The sequence below is a fragment of the Varroa destructor genome, unplaced genomic scaffold (assembly GCF_002443255.2).
Source record: "Varroa destructor unplaced genomic scaffold, Vdes_3.0 BEIS01000001.1, whole genome shotgun sequence".
NCBI classification, from domain to species: domain Eukaryota; kingdom Metazoa; phylum Arthropoda; class Arachnida; order Mesostigmata; family Varroidae; genus Varroa; species Varroa destructor.
Genome location: NW_019211454.1, coordinates 66104754 through 66128817, shown reverse-complemented (window position 1 = coordinate 66128817; position 24064 = coordinate 66104754). Strand labels below are relative to the sequence as shown.

The window sequence follows — 24064 nt, the reverse complement described above, 5'->3', positions numbered from 1 at the left end:
ATTTAACATAAAGAAAAACGTGCCGTTACGGCTGTAGAAGCGTGAGCGATAACAATGGGTCGTAAGTCTACAGCACTGCTGCATTTTCACAGAAAATCTCTCAATAAGGTGATCTTTTGCTTTTCATTCTTGCGCTCTTCCTTTCCACTTCAATTAAAACAAAGCCCCTCTAGACATTATTATACAATATGCCTCATCTACCCGGTGACTTATAAGGTGCAAGCTTTTCTAATAGCTCTTGTAACAAACACCTCTTGAACTTTTGTTACCGAAGAACTTGCAACGTTTAACCAGCGCACTGTGTCTCACCCAAATCGATGATCAAGCAGTACAATAGCTGTCGTGTGGCATTTGTTTGTAGTGAATGGTACGAAAAAGCGTTTGCGAGTCGCGGTACAGCCTGTATCTCGTGCATCAAAGCGCAGAACCAACATCTACGTTCTTCGTTCCGCGCTCACTCTCGTCATGCAGATCTGACAAGAACTAAGTGTCACCATTGCCGCTGCCAGATACGCCTTCTCGTGTTGCCGCTGCCGCACTTAGGCGACGGCGACGGCGGTAATTGGATGTAATTCATCGCTTGGCCGACCATCGGTTTCGGCGACCTTTTGACACTGTATGTTCTTTTGTATCCCTTTCGTTTTCTAGCCCATAGAATCTACGGCGAGTGCAACGTCAGCAATAAACAGACACCACCGTGTGCCTCATACGTCTTAGCTTACTTAGTTATTCTATCTTTTATTGCCGCTTGCATACTCAAGTTAACTGTACATATTTCTCAGTGAGGCAGAATAGAAGACTACTGGCTAACCTATGAAAAGAGAGCCCCGTCGACGTCGCTTCGCGACCCACAATTGGTTGGTCGGCCAATGTCCAAAAACCATCTGGAACAGCGAGCGTCAGACAGACGAAACGACTGGCAAATGACCAGGGGCTCAGCACCCCTCCATCTCTCTCTTCAGCCACCAAGCGAATGGAAAATACAGTAGCACCGCATAGATACACAGCACGGCACATAACGTATAACCGACATACATTTATGCGCAGACAGATACACTAGATGTAGAATGGCGACAGTTTGCGGGTGCCCGTACGCGGTGACGCTCTCCTTTCGCGGGTATTCGCCGTTTTGTTAGGTACGACAATTCTTGAAACATCTCCCCATCCTCATTCTCCGACAGTGCCCTTGCTAGGCACACCTCCTAGTGGACTCGTGTTCTCCTCGGAAGTTCGATGAACTTCAGTATCGTTGCAGGAACGAAGGAACGATTGATTTTCCAAAGCGACGCATTGACGCAAAGAAGACAGCGGGGAACGCGGTACTGTAGAGGATGTGTAGACATAGCAGTATGAATGCTAAAAAAATTCGCAAGAGGGTTTTAGTGGAAAACACAGCAGGCTTAGGTGTAATTAAGTGTCTCCTGTTTTTTTTTTTAAAGAAAGAGGAAAACACTGCAAATTAAGATCCGGTAACTCATGCGTTTGCTTTAATAAAAATTACGCTGACATTAAATGAAAAAACAGTTGTAAAACGTATAATTCTTTACATCGATAATAGTTCATGGAATAATTGTCACTATGAGTAGTGGCGTTTTATCGTTCGGATGTGATTGTCTCGATTATACTGACCGCCAAAACTTATTCTGGTTTTTCCTTTACCTTCTCTATCTATTGAATGTTTCATAGATACTTTTGGAAATTGGCCACAGCTGTTCTTCCGATAAACTAATTACAATTGCACTCATAATAATAGCTATCTGTGTGTTTACCAGGTATCTCAACAGATGATTGAAGCTCATAGCTGGTTCGATAGACACGATTCATCCTAATAGTAAGTATCGACATAATCCGTCCATCTCATAAGATTGGGTCGTAATACCGACGGCTTGACACCGACTTCAGTATAATGCAGTACCGCCCCTCGAGCTGAATTTACTTCATTGCGAACAGCTGTGATACATAATAACTTAGCAGGGCTACGTCGCAGTTTGCTCCCTTTGGACTTACGCGCATATGCCATGAACAGATGCGAGCCTATTACAATAGTCACTTTTCAGTGGAGCAATCAAGCGCATTTCCCGCTTCGCCCAATCTTATCCCTTTCTCAGGCCATATCGTTTTTTCCCTTCTCAAATGGATATACGTAACACTTGGTCGCGATACACATGCGCATCAACTTCGGTCATTCTTCCGTGGCCACATCTTGCGGTAAGTGTGTAAAAATACGCACTGCACATTGTGCCGTTTATATTAGCGCAGTCAACTATTATCATTATATAAGCTATAGGTTTGCTATGCCCCAGCCAAAAATACAATGGCCATTTTATCATCGAATGGTAGCCGAACGAGCAGACTCCAGGCCATAGCACGAATACACAAGGAGTGTCCGACAAGGGGTAAATGTGCTCGTGCTCGTTTGTTACGTTTCAGTTGCACGCCATTTTATTGTTGATGTTCCGAGGCGGTGCTACGTGATCAAGTTAAAGTGATAGATTGAAAGTTATAAGTGATAATACAAACACACAGACCAATGTGTGTCTAGTTGCCTCCTAGGTTTAAGATATATTTTGGCGGAAGTAGAACACGTTGGAGAACTGGGCTTTCAAAACGTGCACTTTCGAGAACATAATCTTAAGTGGACAAGCTTGATCTGGACGAAAAGCGGTACGTCTACAACCATCGCACAATCTGTCGCTAGGCTTCTTTTGTTGTTCTCCGCTGATGATCAAGCATTTTCGAGTTTATTTTTAGCGAAAATGGCCGTCACCGGTCGGTTTAACATCGATAAAAAGAACGACACTGGCAAAAGCTGTAATGACAATGAATACCGCCCGACGACATGTCTAATTCCATGTGACAAAAAAACAAATACGCTTTATACTAAACCTACTCGGTTCTGCAGGAGCGTAAAATGATGATTTTGGCTAGCATGATTAAGAACACGTCGCGTTTTTGCATGGCAAGCAGGTGTTACCATTCGTGTAACAAACCAAGATAAAACCCTGATCCTTTTTATTGTCTCGTTGGCGCTCGGGAACAGTTAATAGGTATTCTTCAAAACAGCCCAATTGACTTTTTCAATGGTCTGGGCTTTCTTTATAATGTATTAGCTTTGAGAGCACGGTCGTTTTATTTCCGCCTCGCGCACACACAGGAGCATCTAATTGACGAGCGGGTCCTATGTTTAAAATGGAACGTAATTAACCAATGGTGACAAATAACAGCTTTAACAAGCATTATCTTCTATGATCTCTGGCCAGACCCAGATGACAAAACTGAGTCGTTCCTCTAGTCTAAAGCAGCCTCCCAAATAGAGCTTAACGGGGTAATGCGGAAGTTATTTTTGCAAACAAGCCAGCATAACTGCACATAAGCATATGCCTATGCCTTCGAGTAATTTGAGCTTTATTTCGAACCGCTGCCTTTCGTAGTGAGCGTATTGGCTATGTTTTTCGCACGCGGATGGCGTAGCGTTGGTACGAGGTGACGAGTTTTGTACTAGGCAGAAAAATCACATCGGATAGACTCAGAGCGATTCTGATCTGCTTTTGCAGACTGTCGCCCGCCCGGACGTTAGCAGAAAGAGGTCTGCATAAACGAGCGAACGTGGATGTTGATGCCGGCCATCTAAGATGAGAGGGGACTATCGACATTCCTGCGCAATCGACCGAGAAAAGCAACTCCGCATCTTGCACGCATCCGCTGGGGACTGGCTGTCGTCCAGCAACATCGAATCCGCCTGCTGAACATAGTAAGGAAACGCTAGGCCTACTATCAGCCTGAACAGATTGTATGTGTAGCACTTGAAAAAACGGCTGAAACTAGCAGGCAACACAACAGCTTCAAAGCGAACTCATACGAAGGGCTTCTCCAATGAAACTTCAAACTTTAAGGACGACCCGCAACAATGACACTGTCTAATTCTGTATTTTACCTACAGTTTACTATATAACGATAAACGTAAATAAACAAATGAATAAAAAAATAAAATAAACTGAAAATTTTCTACGGGCGGCAAAGGTAGTGGAATAGTCTGAAAAAATCGAATAAAAATTGATTCCTGTTGTATAGGTTCAGCTGTATAGAGTTAATTATTTAGAATTATGTTATTGTGTGTGTGTATTGAAGATAGCTTTTAGCTTTTCGTATTGGGTGCACTGAAAATTGCCGTGTACGTATTCGCATATACGGGATATGTTGCGTATATATCGAGGTGCCGATACAGCTTAACAAACAAGGCGTTTTCTCAACGAGAATATTTAGTTAATTACCGTAAGTTGAAATGGTATAGTAGATATCGCTTATGGATTATACAATAAATCCTATCTCAATTGTGACCACATGCCACTGTAGACCAGAGTCTGCAACTCGCCGAAAACAGAAAAAACCTGAGCTTGTTTCGCTGTAGCCCAAAAACAAAGCATCGTGATTAAGCATGCTTGTTATTATAAAATTGGGATCATTCGTGTAAAGCTAACGACCCGTTCTTTACTGCGGTTTTGCTCGAGAGTCCATAAGGTTGGCGAAATTCGGAAAGCAAAACCATTACATAATAAATGGTAGGTAAGAACATGAAATTTGCTGAAATCTTTGAGTATTCTTAGTTAGGCATCACAGCAGTGTATGATCCTGAGGGAAAGGGGTGATAGACGTTTTCAAGCCCGCTATATTCATTCGATGAAACCTATCTCACTGCAGAACTTTTCACTAATAGAAGTTCAGTAGTGCCAAAATTGATTTTAAAGACAAGATTCCCTGTTTTCATGTTAAAATTCTTAATTAAATTAAACTGCCGTGTTCAAAAAGGTACGCGTGGGGCGCAATATCGAAACCTACTAAATCTGTCGGCTTCATAGCAAGAACCGCGTTCGGAAGTTCTGATAGTCTCAAAATTACGCGATAGTTTCAAAAACGTGTACTAATAATCTTTCATAGATATCAAACATGTGTTGTCGGTGTAAAATCTACAATATCCTAAACCACTTCTTAAGTAAGTTTTTATCGTGATACTCGATTGGGCAACAGTAAAATGAACGTTCACACCCAATAGTCTCAGTAGAAAAGGTGGTCCGTTATCTAAACTCCATCATCCTGTTAAAGGTTGATCTCGAGCTTCTGCAATAAGATTACTTCTATAATAAAAAAAAGAAAACTACAATAATTGGTTTTCTATCAATCAATCTATCTAATCAATCAATCTATCTGTTATCTAGCTGATCGATTACACCAGTAAGTAATCAGTAAAATGATTATTCACGCCACTTTACAATTACTTAAAATATAATCCATTGTAGATGCGTAGTTTTTTTTACAAGGGCAAAGCTAGCTGTTGGCGGTTAGAATTAACTCAGGTGAAGTGACAAGGGAACGGACTGGGTTGAATATCGTTACTTGAGAATTGAAATGCCCAAAAAGGCCCGTAGATAAGCAATTCGAATATATATATATATATTGCTTTAATTCATTAGCCAAAAAATAAATGTCTTCTATTGGTTTTGAAGTTCGCCCTTACGTACTAACTCGATCCGTTACCATGGTTTTGACTATGCTCTCAATAGCGGATATCGTACCGGCAAAATTATGTAATATAGTAGTTTTCGGATAAAACAATTAAATATCCGCAATCTATTTTCCCTCTTGTGGTCAGACGTCTATCCTATGTCTCTAACAGTGTGAGAGGAAATTTAGAAGTAACCTTTTCAACTAATACGTTATGGTTGAATATTTCATGAATACACAGGGGGGGGGGGGGGACAACTAGAGCAATGGAGTATAGCATATATCTTTATATTTGAGGGGGTTCGTGCATGTATGTATGTTATAATTTAAATAGCATTACAGTACCGTGTACGGGAACCATCGTACATACAGCGGTACATTGTTGTGCAGTCAATTGACTCGAAAAAACAATACGAATCTCGCTCCGTTGGCCATTCTGCGCCCGGATCAATCCGAGATTTTGTCAACGTGCACAGCAGCGCGTTAACGATTATGGCAATAGTAACCTCTAGTAATCGCCCGCTGAGCTGGTGACACTTATAGGAATTCCCCTGGATTCGTATTGCTACCGTAAAGTTTATCTCCAAATTAGGAAATAATAAGGCCAATAGACAGATGGCACTAGCAACTGCCACCACGAAACAATAGCGGCAGCAAAAATATCAGCAGCACCAATAACAAGCCTAACGTCGACCACAAAAATAGCCGCAAGGCCATCAGAAAAGATTGGCAACGGCCCTCATTGTCACAGCAACATGCAAACTACTTCCCCGTTGAAAATCTAGCACGTCGACGTACGTTTTTTTTTCGTGACTGGCACATGGCAGCCTTTCGAATGACACCGTGCACAGGGTATTACTACTATAGGAAGGAACTGAGCGATAGAGTACAGCATATTTCGCACGTATCGCAGCAATCACGTCTTTAGAGGGTCGAGTTGTTCATTGGAGTACACAATACAGTATTTGTATCAGAAAGCGAATTGTTTGATAAGAAGTACTGTGATTAGGTTGTGATGAGGCAAAATGTTATGGGCCTTTGAAGTTCAGGCAAAGTAGTGTTTGGCGAAGTCATCCGATGAGTCTGATGAGCTCGCCTTCATTTTCGTGGCAGACATCGATTCGAGAGTAAAGCCGAATTGACCAAATAGCTGAGTATAGTGCCAGGAGCGATTCCTTTAACCCATTTGAAAACAACAACTACTTTTATATGTAGCCGAACTGGTCTTTTCGGCTGATAACAATAAGTTATGATTTGAATCTGTCTAAAGTTAAACTAAAATTCACTGAGATAGAAGAGATTCTGGAGCTTTCTTCTTCTAAAGTAGTTTAGTTTGCGCCTTGGAGATCTACCAACTGTCATCTCTGTATGGTCGTGCTAGATTCATACAATACGTGTTTACGTCTTGAGTAACGTACTAACTGATGTCCGATCGGTATCGATCAAAATTGTTCCCATTCAAATACCTAATTCGCTCTTTTGGGCTGCCAAAACTTTCTACTCCATACGATACTCTATTCGAATATAAATTTTACGGGGTCAAAAAAGTATTGGCGTTTTTTAAATTTAATTCTTGTATTTCAAAATTACTAAATTAAAGTTCACCATTTGAATCGCAGTCCCTGTAGCTGTTTTTATACAACATAATCTCATCACTGTGGTACTTTGCTAGTTCCTCGGATAGTAAAAAATTACGAAGAATGATTTTTGCATCCCTCCATTGAAACTAAATTAACATCGTCAAAGCAGCTCCGCAGAGGCTGAAGCAGATGATATTCGGGTGATGCAAGACCAAGGCTTTATGGCAAACTCATGAAAATTACCCGTAGAGGTTCTTTTAATTTCTTCTAAGCAGCTAAATATGTATATGGTCCAACATTGTAACGAAGGAAGAAGGCTTCGGTGTCGATCTTTTTCGGTGGCCTGTTGTAATCTTTCTCGTTGTCGAGAGGTAGAGGCCCAATTCCATCGTTCAACCAGGTGGTGGCAATTCCAATCCCAGTAGACACGTGGCATAATTTTTTCTAAGCATCTGTTTGAGCTTTGCCAAACAATGTAAAGCATATTTAATAATTTTTTTCTATGTGCAGATCATTGTCGTGTGCGATCAACAGTGATCAACCGCTTTAGAAGTGGTTCGCGGAAAGTTCGTGGAAGAGAAAGTTTCGCATATAAATATACGAGCGAATAAACTGGTGTACGTGGCGTCCAAGTTCTATTTGGTCAAATGGTTTGGCGGTCAATCTTTAGTCCCTTAACAATATCATGGCTATTTACGTATTTATCGGGTCTTGCCCAGCTTTAGCAAGAATACTACCGATGCTTTTGTAATTGGTCGACCAGCACGGACAGTATCTTTCACATCAAAATTTCCAGAATGAAGACGGCCGAAGCATCTTTGGGCCGTTTCCTCTGATAGTGCGTCTTGACCATAAGCAGCGTATCTTTTTTGTGGGCCCTCATCGTAATAAGACTGTAAAATATTACGATTCTTTGCAGAAATGTCACTCATCTTGAAGGCGCTCTAGCCAAGTCGAAATAAAAGTAGTTCAGCCACTTTAGCGCTCCTACGACTGCCGGCTCTTGTCTTTCAAATGGTAGCAACGTCGACGGAACGCACTTCCACACATTCCAGGCAATGTGAGGAAGTTTAGAAATCTACCTAGAACAACCGTCAATACTTTTTCGACGAGCCAACAATAACAAGTTATGCAAGTTCGTACGTCGTCAAATGCACTTAGAGAACTGGGGGTCAGGCTGATTTGTGTGGCGGCCAGTGTCGACGGGTTTGTCTATTGCAGCAATTTCCCACAGAAGCCCTATCCAGCACTTGGTAATAGCCAAACGTTTGCCAGCAGACAGCAACGCAGTCACTTTCCTTCGGTTCTGCCGTAGCTCATCCTGCTCGTTCACCCAGCAGCTTTATCGTCGTTGGAGCTGGCCAAAATGGTGAAAATTGCAAGGAATTTAATCTGATGGCTTCTACTCGTCTAACGCAGAGGCCAGCTGCTCCTCTTCCTTAGCGGGAAAACTACCGCTACCATTTCCATCGTCGCCGGAAAAAAGAAAGCCAGTGAAGGTATCTCGGGGGTTCCGTGCTGTACACTTCGAGTCCGGGCACGAAGGGGCAAGAAACAACATGCTACTGATCTCGACGGTGCCAGTCGTTTTGGCGAGAGTATATTGCAGATGGATGCACTATCGTCACTGGATGGAGATCGAGTCCTTTTTAGGGGTGTCCTAAGATGTGAGGCGGTGGTAAGGATGAGATGTGCCACTCGCCGACTAGCGGCTTTGAGGGTGAAGGTAGTTTTCAGTTCCCATCACTTCACACATTCTTTGCATTCCGATCGATCGTCGGATGGGGTTGATACCCCTACCCCGCCGTTGTGCGCGTTGTTCACGTTCATAGTGCGCCTTAGGGGTGTATCCATCTGCATTCATGTAGGATGGCGACTGTGTGTCCAACGTTACACATAGTCTCACGACACCTAAGTTCTCATCTCAACGGAACTACCAGTTCCAACGTCACTTTGGCAACTATGACGATGGAAGTGAGGGTCATAGACTAAGGATATCTTCTCAGATAAAGCCCATGTTTCGAATATTACTCCACTTTAGAAGAATAGGTACCTATTGCTGCGATCCATGGCGACCGAATCGAGTGCTGCTACTAGCCAAAGCTTTACCTAATGAACATCGTGGCTACCTGAACATGTACCACTGTAAATGCACTACTTTTTAGGTGGATGTATTCCTTATCCGAACGGTTTCTTACAACATATCTTGTTGACTCAGTAAGTTAAGTGCAATAGATATTTCAGTAGAGTGATTGAACTAACGTTACTTGTCAAGCTACAGCAGAGAAGGCCAACTATAAATGGCGATTGTTCTTGCTGTAGTGCTCCCGCCATTCGATCGTACGTGTCATGTACGTAGCCCCATATTACTTGCTATGCCTTCTAGTAGCACATTTGTGTGTTAGTACCTAATAAGTATATATATTATTTGTGATAAGTGTCATGCTCGTGATAAACATTGTATAAAAACGAAAGGATGATGCAAAACAGTATTGGTCATAGGTCATCGAAGATGATACGAAGCTTTGGCTTTCGGTTAATCCTGTATTCTGAGACATGTAGTCATTGAAAATGTATCTCTATCTTTGTCTTTCTTCAGCAGGTGATTAGATCATTTGGGTTACATCCGTTATTTCTGTACATTTGTAACCTTAGTGCTAAAGCATTGCCCCAGTTCTACAGATAGAATCAAGGAGAAAGAAAGCCCGTCAAATGGACAGGAAACTTTCCTCTCGCCAACTTTTCAAACCGCTTTCCCTAAATAGACCCTTAAACTATTTACATCCGTAGTTTCCTATAGTATACAAGTAATTGGCCTTCCTTCCTACGAGATCAAACGCACGACCTATACGACAAAAAGGTTGTCTACCTCAACGACATTCTAAGCCTATGAACGTCACGTTTCTGTAGGGAGAGGGTTCATCTTCAAGCGACCCAGGCTTATGACAAATTACGTTACAGACAGGAGGATAAGATGGGTGAGGGTATGCCTATCATACACAAAACTAAAGCTTTTTGTCACAGCGCCTGGAAAACTGAAATCACACGAAGCGTTACCTGTTTCGTCGTATATAGATTCCACTGTGTCGGACATACCATTAGAGGGGCTCTGATATACATAAATTATCACAAGTGTATGTGCGTGTACCAAGGATATGAGGCTGCATTTTCACAATATCTAGTAAAAAGCTAAGTGCATTCATCAACAGACTCGAAAACCAAATCATCATCGTGTTCCCTGTTAATATGTTCTATAATTTGATCACAAAATAGCTCTCCAGGGTGACTTTAAATAAAAAAAAAAAACGTTTGGCAACTGCTATGTAATGTATAAAAACACTCACGTACTAAAGTCTGTAACCTACAGCCGCTACAGATATAATTACCAGGGCTCAAAGTTTTGTCGATAGGAGGTCCTGCTTTCCAAGCCGCACAAAATATTCTACAAACCTTAAACAAATTATCTTTCGATATAGTAAGTATTAGAGTACATTAATCCCATTAACTTCGCTATATAAAGAAGAAATGTGAGACTATAATGTAATGAATGAAATGATCCGTGTTGTGTGTCAGGAAGCAACCAGGAATATTGCCGTAGGTTAACGTATCTAAAACGTCCTAAGATTGAATGCACTAAATATTTTACTGAGTGTTGACACACGTTTCAATTTGATTTTCCTATACATAAAGCTGCCGAATTTAGAAACAAGCATCAAAGTACATTTCCCTACGTCGTGTCTAGTCTATAGCCTTTTCCCCTAATAACCCTTTGAACGCTAACAGGTTTCAACCGTGATCAACATCTGGAATGAACTGAATGAAGTTCCTTAATACATTTGCATTTGTGTACTCGATACGTTTTACCGCACAGAGTTTTTATGCGGTTTTATCCCTTTGAAATCTGCATTTTGTTGCTATTCTTTCTAAGTCTCTGTGCATGAAGGTGCATAAATGCGCGCAGATGCACGATATTCTTAGCACAGAATTCGTGGCAGGGAAGCAAACTTTTGTCGTAAAGTCAACACTTGTTAGGGGGGTCTACTGTGTACAGCCGAATGATCGCCAAAAGTAGTGGCAGTGATACCTGTACAAGTTGCTTGTTCTCTACATACATCAGCGTCTCTTCGACGTGAAGCCGAGACGTGATCCACCTTATGGGAGCGACCACAGCTGGTAGAACGAATTCAAATTTACGTTGCCGTCGAACTTACCGACGAATAAACTAAGCACAGGTCGAATAAGTAGGCAGAGGCTTTCGTGCTCAACTTTCGATGATGCCTTGATGATACTCCACTATCCCTGTGCCTTGTCCCATCACAACTGTTGCTAGAATAAGACATAACTAGGAACTCTACAGTAACAGAAGCAACAGTAACGCAACAATGTCAGCGTTCAGGACAAACCGGCACGCGCTTCCAGTTTCGTCTTTGTTCAAACCTTTTAACGTCTACATGAGTAATTCAGGCAGGGAATTGGCCGATACAGCAGCACCGGCAGTAGAAAAAAAGCAGGAACAACTTTACAATTCGAAAGATCAGTCAGTCGCACGACTTATGCTGCCACCAAGATGTCTTGATTTTGTGAGATTGCTCGATCGTCTGCTGATGACAACCATCCCATTGGGTATATGACACCATGCTCGTTTCAACAATCAACACTTATCGAACACGATGTTTGCTTGATATATATTGTAAAATATCGAACTAAGATGTGTTCGAGACGTGTGCCATGTGTGAGAGCTCCGGCATTTGAATGTCTATGCATACGGTTCTAGGGCACTTTTAGGAATAAATTAACCAAGCAAATCCATTACTCGTTCCTCCCTTGACTTAATACACACTGTCACCGTTAAAAAGTTACGTTTAGCAGGTAGCGCCACGGTGGGGACATAAATGTCTGTTCTAGTCTCCCTAGCAACTAGGGGTGGTGATCAACAAATGCTTCTGCACATTAGCCCATAAAAGCCAATAGAGCTAACGAAGGCGCTGTGAGTATTTATAACAATGTGCTCAGTATTCGACATTGCTTTGATTGAAAGCCTCGCCTGTTAGCTGACTAACGTACTAAATCATCAGACAATCACAAGCCCAGCAAAACAAAGATGGATGAGACACTGAAGACTCATAATATGCACCGGAACGTCGGCTATCTAAATTAGCTATCCTTCACTAAAATTTTAAACTGGTATTTCGTTCTCTCCTGTTACGAGAATAAGAAATCACTTACCGGCTTTTTTTTTTATTTTCCACGCCAATTACAGGCGCAACGCTTTAAAATATATCTGAATTTGATACTCGTTTGCATAAGTTAACATTATCGTGCAAATTCGCTAGTTCAAAGCACAGTGCCTTCCAGGTTCGCCGTAAGCATGATGGATGCTGCATGCTGACATACAGATCAGGCTTTTACAAACGAATCTGGCGAACTTCGAGATGAACTAACCTGGAGAATACTTCTTTTCAGTTTTTTTTAGAAATTTGTTAGGTAGCACCAACTGAGCCTACTTCAGGAGAAATGACCTCAGAAGGAAAAACGCTTTTTCGTCTAGAAGATCAATTTTCAGTGGTTTAGTTTTTGCTCCTCGAAGGCCACAACACTGCGGAAATCCATCGAAGATTCATGACGACATTAGACAAGAAATCCTTAAGTGAAAGCACAGTACCCGAATGATGCAAACATTCCAAGAACAGAGACCAGAGTGCTGAAGACCAGCAAAAAGGTGATTAAATGTTGGGATCCGAAGGATAAGGACGCATTGCCGCAATCCAAGAAGACTTTTCATGAAAGCAGATGTTAGAGTCTAAGGGCCTTCACAAAATTCACATATAATGTGTTACAGAATTAGAATCCAAATACTAAAAATACGAAAACTGAACAAAAAATTAGTTAATGAATTGATTCTAGGCTAGCTGGAAGCAGCGTTCCTCTGGAATAAAATCGAATTTGGTGGCGCTACTAGGTAGGTCCGGGCGTAGATGATGGTAGTAGTTGCAATGGACATCTGCTAGGATGAGATAGTAGCCGAAAATGAAGCTATGAATGCAGCTTGCTATCTCATGAACCATTGGCACGGCAATCAAAAGCACGTAGGCTGGTCACCTGATGATAACGCCACACGTCATCGCCATGCCTCAATTACTTCCTGGATTGAGCGAAAGAAGAGCTAACCTTGGCTTCAACCCATTTATGCTCCCGATTTAAGTCCATGTAATTAATGGGTTTCCTATGCCCTAAAAAGGGCGACTGGTGGGCAAGCAAATCCTTCTATCGATGTACTTCGAAAAGTCATAGATGAAAAGATCACATATGCGAACATGAATGGCAGGTATACGGCTATTCAGAGGCCGTCAGAGCGCTGGCATGAATGTGTAAAAAATAAAACAGAGTATTTCTAACTCATATGGAAAAGTCATCATTTTAAACCAACTGATTCTAAAGTTAGTCGATTGCAAAGTACGTTGGATTCGCTTGAAACAACCTAACGCATACGTACAACAGTTAACTACTTTATAATCTCTAGCTCTTGTTGAAGTAGGGACAAGCTCCGCAGGATACCTGACTATTGCATGAATACATTAGAACGCATTAATCGTGACTAGATAGGCCGTTCATTGGGTATCTCTACAAAAAAAACTTTACAAGAAGTCGTGGTGGTGCTACGAATATTTAAATATGCCTGTGTTAGCTGAGCTCGTTCGATCTCGAAGCCACTTTAGCTCACAGGACTTAGGCAATGAATACAAACTTAATGTTTGTAATAAAAAAATAGTCTCTACCGATTGGAGTGAGCGGACTTTACTGTTTTATTGAGCAGCTCATTGCTTTGTAATTCTAACACTTCGTTACATATCTGTACTAATACAAGGTACCGACTTTTGTGGATTGCAAAATGGAGGGAAACAGATTGCTGCAACTTACGAGAGCAATGGTCATGTGTCTACGTGTGTACGGACCGATCGATTGGAGTTCGGTTTACATTCTTCGACACTGTTCGCAGATGTATGTGTGAAACCCGTCGCCAGTCGGTGCAATGATCCAGAAGCTCAATGCTCGATCAGGAGTAGCTACAAAATCACCGGACATTCAAGTGCAAGAGGCAAGAAGTCCCTACCTCAGGAACGGCACTTCCGTTCCGCAAAATGTGTTCAACTTGTTGATGGTCATTTTGTTTGCCTCACCCGACCAACAAGGAGGTAAATTCTTACGTAAGGAAGGGACAATTTATACGTAGGAGTTTTACTCGCGGCACTACAGTTTCTGTCATTGATTTGACTAGAATTTACCCTTGCGGCTGAGAGACAAATAGCTCGCCATGAACCCGAATGGAACGACCAAAAGCTGAACCGAGTGGCTTCGCTAAATGGCCCATGGTGCGTTATCGGACGGACGGCTGTTGAACTAGAATTGGAACTATGACCACCGAAATACAAAGTGATCGAAAGGAAGCGGTGACAGGAAGTCGTTCCGGAAGTCCTCGTTGACAGCGCATCATCGTCGACAAGTTAGCCTTGTCACATCAGCCAGCCACGGGCCTCCAGGAAGCATGCAGGGTAAGCGAAATACACATCGTCTATCACCGTCATGAGTGATTCATAATGAGAAGATTGCTACGGTGGTGCTATTCCTGATAATCTGCTACCCTTTTAGCTAAATACAATGTCTGCATATTGCTTAAAAATGTGGCTCGTAAACTGAGAAAAAATACTTTGATCTCCTCGGCATTTACATAGTACTGTCCATTCCCATAGGCTTTGTCAGCAGGTCTAATCGGGTACACTGGCTTCGTATTGTCAGCATGAAGTATTTATTACACTCGCAGGGATAGTCGTGTTAAATCTAAACTCTCAGAAAGATTTAGCAAACTCTGCGAGTCTCCTCTTTGAGTCCTGACAGCAGGAAAAGGCAGCGAACTAAATTTAAACTTTGCGGATACACGCTTTGTATTGTTCAAAGGTCTGTTTAGGTAAGCCAAAATGAAGGATACTGTGGGAACTCTCTAAAGTCGTTTTTCCTAGCTGATTTCTTGCCCTGTTTCGTAGTAACCCCCTAGTCGTCTCTAGCGAACTCCAGTGAACTTCTTCTTCCACACATGCACCACATCTGCTGTCATAGCTACTGAACCGAAATCCATCTCTGCGCACGGTCGACGCCCTCCAGAGATCCGCACCGCTAGCATCCCTTTGACGGAAGGAAGGCTCTTTGTTCACCTCGTGCAACACGGCGGCCAGCCAGCGAAACACCCAAACAACAGCCAGTCAGGCAGACGACCAGGCCACCTACAAAGGGCGGCTTAACAAACACTCGAGTATGTTTGTACAGGTTTTACATAGCGTAGAGATAGTTTGCAGAAAAACGGACGCTGTAACAGTACTTAGTTAGGGGTGAACAAGGCTGGTTTGTCCCACAAGAGAAATCGGGCAGGGCGGCCCACGAGCATCAGGAATGGAAAGAAACGGTATAAGTCAGCGATGAGTACTCACTAGTGTAGTTTTCGATGTGCCTTTTTTACACCAGTAATGATAAAAAAAGGACCGTAGTTTTTGTAAAATGTCCCGATTTCGCACTTTTTAGTCGGTTTGTAGACAGTTAAATTTACGTTGATATACGTTAGCGATAAATGCACATATGCTTCTCATATGTGGATGATGCTGTAGGTTTACAGCGAGAAAGAAATCGCTGTATCAGATAACCTAATTCTCTCATATAACGACGAGGAAGGAGATGTCAAAAAGCACCCAGCACTTCGTGAAGTTTAAAGATGTGACTATATTTCAAAGCGAATAATCTGCCTAAACATTGATGTGGAGAAATAAAAAATGCAGACAGAAGTTAAAAACGACGCGTATTTCGTATGTACATGTACATGTAGCTTTTTTTGACTAGCGTGTCATTTTTGCTTGTGGAAGGATCGGCTCAAGGTCGGCTTAGCTATGTAGATCACAAAAGTTCTAGACATTGGAACTAGGTGTCGTGCTTGTCCGTTCCATAAGTATGAACTAGTTAGTTCTGTCGAACTATTTCTAAATTCCCCTTTTCCCGTTTACTAAGCAATTGGACAACGCAGCAAAACTATTTGGATCAGCGCAATACGGTACAAACTTTTTGTTGTCTACAGAAGAGACGCAGAAAATAGTCAAGGAAAAAATCTTTCAATGTTCTTAAAAACGCGGGCGTCGCAAATAAATTCGCGACTACAAAATCTATTCTACAAGTTGTGCGTACACCAGTTGTCGTAAGGCGTACGGTACAAAATGCGCGGGTTGGTAGTTTGGCTGCTTTCCGATGTTTGTCGAAATCTCCTTAGTCTAAAGCCATGCGACTCGTTCAGCGACATCGGAATAGCTATGTCGAGATACATGGACGATAAATAAAGAAATCGGGCAACCCGTATACATTCATTCCCAATTCCATCGCATGTAAGCTCGGCCACAGGCCTACACAAGTTTGACCTGGCCTGTTTAACTGAATCGAACTAGCCGACCATAATCACGCACTTGTCGCAATAAGTGAGACGGTAGAGGTCATACGCCTATCCCTAATCTGGACCGCACTGAGCGTTCTTCTTTCATAACGGCATGACCGTCATAGCGAGCAAGGTTGCGTTCGCATAAACTATTCTGCGCTTCTGCCCGGTCTGTCAGAGGTGACAGATGTCACAGCCGGGGGGCCAAGATAAAGGAAAAGAGAGGAAGACTGTTTTTGCAGCCGATAGGTCTTTCTGCCCTGCTCTACCTAGATGTCTTTCATGCAGCATTTCTAAAAAGGACCGCCAATGAGAAACAACCGTTCTATGTTTAGGTAAGGTCTGTAAGGACTGTGCCAAATAAAGAAGCTAGCATAGTCTATCGTCAATTTGACCTATTCCAGCAGGAAACTGTGGCCAATATTGGCTTCCGCTGGTATAACAAATAGCAAGGCCGTTACACGGGTCCCTGTTTTTCCTTCTAATCTTGCAACGAATATAAAAGGCCTACAATAACAGAAGCTACTATTCTTTGTCCGTGACTTGGCGCTAACATCGACTGATGGTCAGCTGCTCGTCAGAGCGCCACCAAAGAAAATATAATGCAACCAGATCTTATAGGCGTATACTCTAATGGCGTAGTTGTGTGGCGTTCGGAAACGCTACATTGACAAAGCCGATAATAGTATATTTCGGTATTTTATTTTAGTTGTTGTCCTGATTTCATTTACAATCAGATATATTCTATATTTCGATAGGAACTGTATGTAGAAGAGCTGCATTGCACACAATACGACATGCAGAGTTAAGGGACTCTAGGCTACGTTTAGGACCCTTCTTGCGTTACACGACATTTTGCCTTCGGTTCTAATTATAGGTTGAGCGCCGATGAATAATAGGTTGCTTTTGTTCTTTATCATCACAGCTTTACAGTAGTCTCAGTCTTATAAACGGTAAAGTCCTGATCTAGGTACAAAGTGATATCGACAGTGAAAGGGAGTTTTTCATCTAAACTAAGTATTGATCTAAAAATAGAGAACTTGTCAACGTAGCGTAAAATAACAAACGAACCGGAGTCGCTAGTACCATTCGTTATTGTGATGAAACCGACCCGCGTATAGGATGGGCAAATATTAGGGGGCATAACTGTTGGCTTTTCCCAAGCCACATTAAATTGTTTCGATCATGCTTTAGTTACCGCTATCTAAAGAAAAAATGGTTAAAGTCGTTCCATATAAATGAACCAAGCCCTATTGATTGTAGAGTTGTTTTTTCGCACCAGGATGCTTAATGCAGAGTACAAGATTAGGCAGAATAGCATTGTAATTTCGGGTCCATAGTAGTTGCAGCAGCCAAATGACGGGGAATGAACTGGCACGCTGTACGCTAATAGTCGACCATCCGGGAACGTAATGGCGTATGCTTTGTGTATTATTATCAGCAAACAGGAACCCTAACAACGAAAAATCTGCGACCTGTTCTCTGTTTACCTTGAAAAGCAATTACGAATCGACAGAAGCTCACTTTATAAAAAAAAAAAAAAAATGGTAATTACTGCATTTGCATGGAAAGTGCGAACTCTTATTGATGACTAACAGTCACAGCCGGGCCTGCTTTTTGTGTGCTCATAAAAAAAAAAAAAAAAAAAAACTTCGCTAAATTCGAGGTCACCTTTTCAGGGGGCAACAGCGTTTAGCAAAAGACAAGCCACAACAGATATAATTTAGAGAAATATATGATTTTGTGAGAATTACTGCTTCAATTGAAAAAGTAAAAGGGTAAAAGTAAGTGTGTTCTCTACGTCAACCGGTATAGCAAAAAAACTGGGACGAGCAGTTCCTCAAAGCTAAAACGTATTATTTATTTATTTGGAAGACATCACGTCTTTTAGCAAATGATACTGCAGTGATTGAAATAGCGGCCGTCACAAGGACGACGAAGAAGCGCGTAATAATTGTAGATCGTACGATACTGGGCCAGTTTGTATCTTAAATATAATGTAAGTATTGGTAGTATGCGTTCAAGCGCGAGTGACTCTGTACGCATTATAGGATGGCGTATTTGTCGCTGTTCATACGTGATCCAAAGCTGCTTCCTGTGTGTTACCAAAGATATTCGTGTTCGAGACACATCGATGACATGCTTCTTTCGATCTTTTTTTTTTTGTTAATTTTTGTTGGAAGTTACCACTGTAATTTGCATCGAACTTCTGATGTGATCGAAAAATCACATCTGAGAGTGCTCAAAAAAACAAATAATCAAACCCTATATTCTAACAATCTGGCTGCGTTTGTTAGTCATACTACGTAATCACTATGACAGCTAACGTCAGCAATATTTGGCTCCCGCATGCGTAACAACCCTAGCTGAAGACACCCATGGGGTAATCATGGTGACGCTTGAGCAACTCTTGTATGGAGTTCAGCCGACGGGTGTCTTGGCAACCGGCTTTGGGGGCTTTAGGGAGTTGGATAAGACGGAGAAATGGCGCTCCGACAGTGCTGATCTATAGCCATCTACGTGTACTGGTTCATTCGCTGGGTCCGAGCCCTCCACCGTTATTTATTTCATGAGCTGGTTGTAGTAGAAGCAGCAGCAGCGGGGCTGCTTGACCCCGTTGCAGAGATTCCATGGAAAGGGTCCGCGTTCGATTTCCCTCCGTCCTTAGTCGTTCTAGACCTCAACTTCGTTATTCGCTGTGAACATGAACCGGGGCAAGCCCACCGCTGCTCTCATCATCGAGTGCTTTATGTAATGCGAGGCGATCCATATCGATTTATACCCTGAATACTGCCGCTCTAAGAGCCACTGCTGCGACCTGTGAAGCTGTGGGTTCTGTTACTACTGCAGTATAATGCATGCGTTCCGTAGTCACTCTTATTTTCCTCTGTTCAACAAGCGACAGCCCTGATGACGTCGGGGTACTTCTTCCGCTTGGTGTCGAACGGAACGAAAGAGGAAGAAAAAGTGTAAGATAAATAGAAAGGACGCTGGGTCCGAGTACTCATACACTTGTATGGACCCTGGTAGATTATACTCACCAGCTGTTAGCGTAATATCGTTCTACAGCATGTTATATTCGCTAAAACATAAATATCTATACATTCATGTATGCATATACTTCCATATACGTACATAAGTCGTTACACGTGTAGACATAACGTAGGCGTATACGAGGTATATTTGCACATGACGCACTAAAGCTATCTGTTGAGACGTTGATCACAAGGCCGAAAAGACAGTAGGCCAAGCAAGGAACAAAGTGTTAAGTCTGCTAAAGGACTGCTGGACAGAATAACATTCCGTTTCTTTTCTTCTATCACACGCCTGCATTGTAGATTGAACGGTACCATTTGAGTTAACAATTGCTGGTTACGGCCGAGAACCATTAGAAATCAGTGAAGAGTAATATCGATAAAACCGTCATAGGAATCCGTGTTTTGCCATGAAAAGCATCAAAGATAGTGAACTTTGAAGATTTGGAGGACTATTTCAAATGAGATTGTTTTTTATTTACAACTGGCTGGTCAAGAACGTTTCAAAATAGGGATGGAGGGTATAATCAACGAATAGAAAACATCGAACTTCTCTTCAATTTTAAAGGGCTGCTAAGATTTCAGGTAATATTTGAATGTTTTTCGCTTCAAGTTAATTGTATTAACTAAATATACATTTACAAAAAGTAGGGAATTATATCTTCAAAGTTGTCGAAACTTTTGTGGCGCATATTATATATTTACGTATACGTACATGTACATGCTCATTTTCACTCGAACCGATTAATTCACACAGAACCGCCGTGCTCACAATGTAGTAACCTAACCTAACCTAACCCAACCAGCAGGCGGGACGACCTACAGCCGAACGGGCGGATTCGTGAGCTGCCTGTATATGCTACCCAGCCTCTTTGTGAAAGCAGGCCAAAAAATCAGTGTAGGAAGGATAGCACCGACCTATCAGGTCTCAGCGCACTATCTGATGAACTTCGCGTCTGTTTTATATATATATACACACCTTCGATCGGCTAAGACGAAGTGTGTTCATGATTCTTCAGCGCTATAGTAAACCATAACTTCCTGCAAGTCTCTCAATGGATTGCGTGCAAAATGCAAATAATTCAAAGCTCGTTTAGCTTAACCTTGGCAAGTTAAAACGAGAAAACCTCAAAGGTGTTTTCATCTCTGAATCATTATATAGATTTTTCGTTTTGTGTGGTTGTATATGTTTGCTTATTTATTTATGTAGAGCTTGAATCCACATGGCACATTAACAAGAGGTAGTTTACTAGCCAAACGACGAACCGAATACTTAGAAAGTGTAGTAGACATCTTCTACGGTTTTACTGATGTGGCAAGCTCTTTGTAAACGTTGAAGTTATGCGGGTACCCAGCTCCTATTTGCGCTAATGCAATTTCTTGTGTTCCTGACTTAAGTATGCATTAGGCTTGCTTGATGAAAACGTCTATGGCATTATTCTTCATGACATCAGCTTGCCATGTGCTTCGTATGAGGAACACCTCGACGATAGAGCTTCTGCCCTTTCTCGTGTTATCCCTTTGAAGGTTTCACGCTGCCCCTATCGGTTTTCATGTGCCATCGCCGGGTAAAGGCGAAATTAATGTGTCGTCACCCTTATGTGCTGCTGGCTGTCACGGCAGGCTTACCCGCCTAGAATATTGCGTCCTACAGAGGTTTCTTACCGATACCATTTCGTTGACCCACACCGTGTGCTTGCTCCTAATGCTAAGGTACAGCGTTCGAGGTAGAATTAGCATGCGTATGATACAGAGTTCTTTAGCATTACAAGAAAGCTTCGATGGTGCTCAAGTTAAGCTGAACGATGCTTTACCTTGTAGCCGCTTTAAAGACACGCATTTAGCATTAGACGTTTTCACCGGACACAGAGCTTTCCATGCGTGTTTACTCCTTGAACGCAGTCTTACTGGGAAAATTCGAAGTATCTAATAATTGCAAAATTCTATGTTTACGTTAGTGGCGCAATAGTCGGCCGGCACAAGTCCTACGGCGCACATGGCCACATCCTGTAGATTATTTTAGATAAAAACTTTGAATTGTGTCCAGTAATACGTATTACGCGTCATGGGGCGAATTTATGGAGACGGTATTCTCTAGTAATAGATCGTCTACCATTGATCAATCTAACAATCTACTGTTTAGGTCGGTCCAGAGATAATAATAGATAGCTTATTAACCCGAATCATTTTATTCTTTCTCTTGTCCCGTGTACAACTTGTTTATAGAACACCTTCAAAGAACAATGATAAAAACGTAGATGTAGCGCATCACCCACAGATCAGGAGGGTACCACAGCGACTTCAATGAAGATTGACAGAAAAACTTATTATTTTTTAGAACAAATGCAGAAATGCTTTAAAAATTATTATACTGACCGTATATCGTATCTAACTGGCGGTAACTGTAACCGTAGGCCTTTTTTTCCTCCACATTTGTCCTCGCTAACATGCTTTGTTCGAGTTTTGCAATATGTTATAGCCTCGGGGGGGGGATCAACGGTGGGTTGAGTTAAATCAGAACATTTCACATTTATTTAGAATAAAAGATTTCTTTAATCAGCGAGTTGACAAAGTGGTGACGGATATACGACTTTCTTAAAATTTTGACGCACTCTCCATTTATGGCTATGTCACCTAGTCATAATTTCTTTCTTCATATGTGTTTGCGTACTACGTGAATTCGCACTCTTTTAGGTATATTCAAATGTTGTCTCAGCTGAGCTCAATAATATTAATGGAAATAGTAATGGTACTTTGCTTTTTACTGCCAGAAGGTGCTTAACACTGTCATAACGGCCATGGGTGTCACGAGCTTTGAGGACCGCCTGAAGGCGTGTTTCGCCTCCTGGGGGGGATGTGAACGTAAGGCAGATCGTTTGAATGGGGTGAAAAGTTAGAAGAAACGTTGGCTAAGGAATGTGTAACAGTTAAGTATATGATCACTTGTTCTCTGTAGAGTCCCGCGGGTCTGCTGTCAAGAACACGATAACGCCCATTACTTTGGAACGCGTTACCCCTGAAAATGGCAGCCGGCAGATTTGACTCAGGAAAACCAAGAAACAGAGACTATTAACATTTCAAAAAGACGTTGTAACATCTTATTTTTCGAAACGATTTTGCTTTTCAGGAGAAAGTGAGTAAGGCAAGGTCGCACCTTCTATGCGCCTTTTCAGCGTGCGGTGATGTCTCCTGAAAACGCGTCATGGGTTTTTGTCTTCCCCGCTGCTGCTCTCTTCCGAGTTATCTCTAAGTAACAGTGTTATTAGATCTTTGGTCGATATCACAGGGAAACATTTCACCATATATGATAAAATGCCTGTTGATAAACTTTATGCCGAATACTTCAACTTGATGGATCGTGCACAAATTAGTGCCGGCAAAGCAGAATCGGGTCGCTAAGAAGATACTTAGAGAAACATATCCAGCAATAGATAGACAATAAATATAAACGCTTTGAATAATGTGTGGCAAAAACTAAATGTAGATGATACTGGTCACCGTTGGACTTAGAAAATTAAGGCACACGTCGTTAATAGATTTACTAACGTACTGCACGTTCACATGTTCCTTAGTATTGTAAGGCATTATATATATGAATCATACTACATACAAAGGAAACTTGACTCGAAAATTTGCAAGTCTCTACCGATTTATAACAGTAGAACTAGGTACAATAGATTAAGTAAACAAAACGTCTTTCCAGTTTCTAAGTAAGTGTCAAATTATTGTTTCTTACCGCTATCAGAGATTTCCGAGCTTATCTTTTGGATGCTTAACTTAAAAGCTTACAAAATTTATCGAGTTGTTGTAAGTTAGGTAAAACATTTGTTCTTTATTTAGTTGTTCCAGTGGCAAAATACTCTACCGTTAGACAGGGAGTACTAAGTTATGCCCTATCGAATTGGTAGGCATAGGTATCAGAAGATAAAGATCCTGCCTCTCCGGGCAGAAAAAAGTTCTCAAAAGTATTAGAATGGCCCTTGGTTGGTCGAAGATGATACAACAACTGAAGAGTTGGCTGCGATGCCGTCGTCCGCGAATCGTCCTTTCGTAAGGGGCCACTTCTACTCAGCAAGCCTTTTTGCCCACGGATCACTATGGCAAGTTTTCCTGTGAGTTAGGATAATTCACTGCTATCGGAACGAAAGGCTCATAGTAGTGAAAGAGAGCTGATAGATGAACAATATCTTGGTCAGCTAAACTTCGCTTTTAGCGCCTTTTTGTGCCAAGTTGGTGCATCCGTGCGATGTCTATAGTACCATGTAGTTAAGTATCTGGCTATAATCCGCATTCGTTTGTAAGAATACCCACTTTGGAAGGAAGCACGTTGCTTCTGACACTGAAGCCTAACTACAGCCAAGATTTAGCTATTCAGCGTTTATATACATGACTTAGGCCCGTTTTAGATACCGGGTATTAAAATCCTGCATCAATGTTTTTATCATTAAATCGAATTCTGTGCGCCGGACTGGTAAAGGCTTGCATGT

The 24064-nt window shown here is 41.8% G+C and overlaps 1 protein-coding gene across 16 annotated transcripts in view; it reads left to right on the top strand.

Moving 5' to 3' along the window:
• Positions 1-23037, top strand: part of LOC111252268 (uncharacterized) — a 28893-nt gene extending 5856 nt beyond the window's left edge. For 11 of the 16 annotated variants that reach the window (XR_015318513.1, XR_015318512.1, XR_015318515.1 and 8 more), the window contains 4 exons: positions 362-616; positions 1773-1831; positions 2109-2208; positions 3555-4001. The gene's annotated coding sequence lies outside the window, so the exon portion shown is untranslated. Of the gene's footprint in view, positions 1-361; positions 617-1772; positions 1832-2108; positions 2209-3554; positions 4002-22704 lie in introns of those variants that run through there. The other 5 variants (XM_086976702.1, XM_086976701.1, XM_086976704.1 and 2 more) reach the window with 5 other exon arrangements.
• Positions 23038-24064: the final 1027 nt, after the last annotated feature.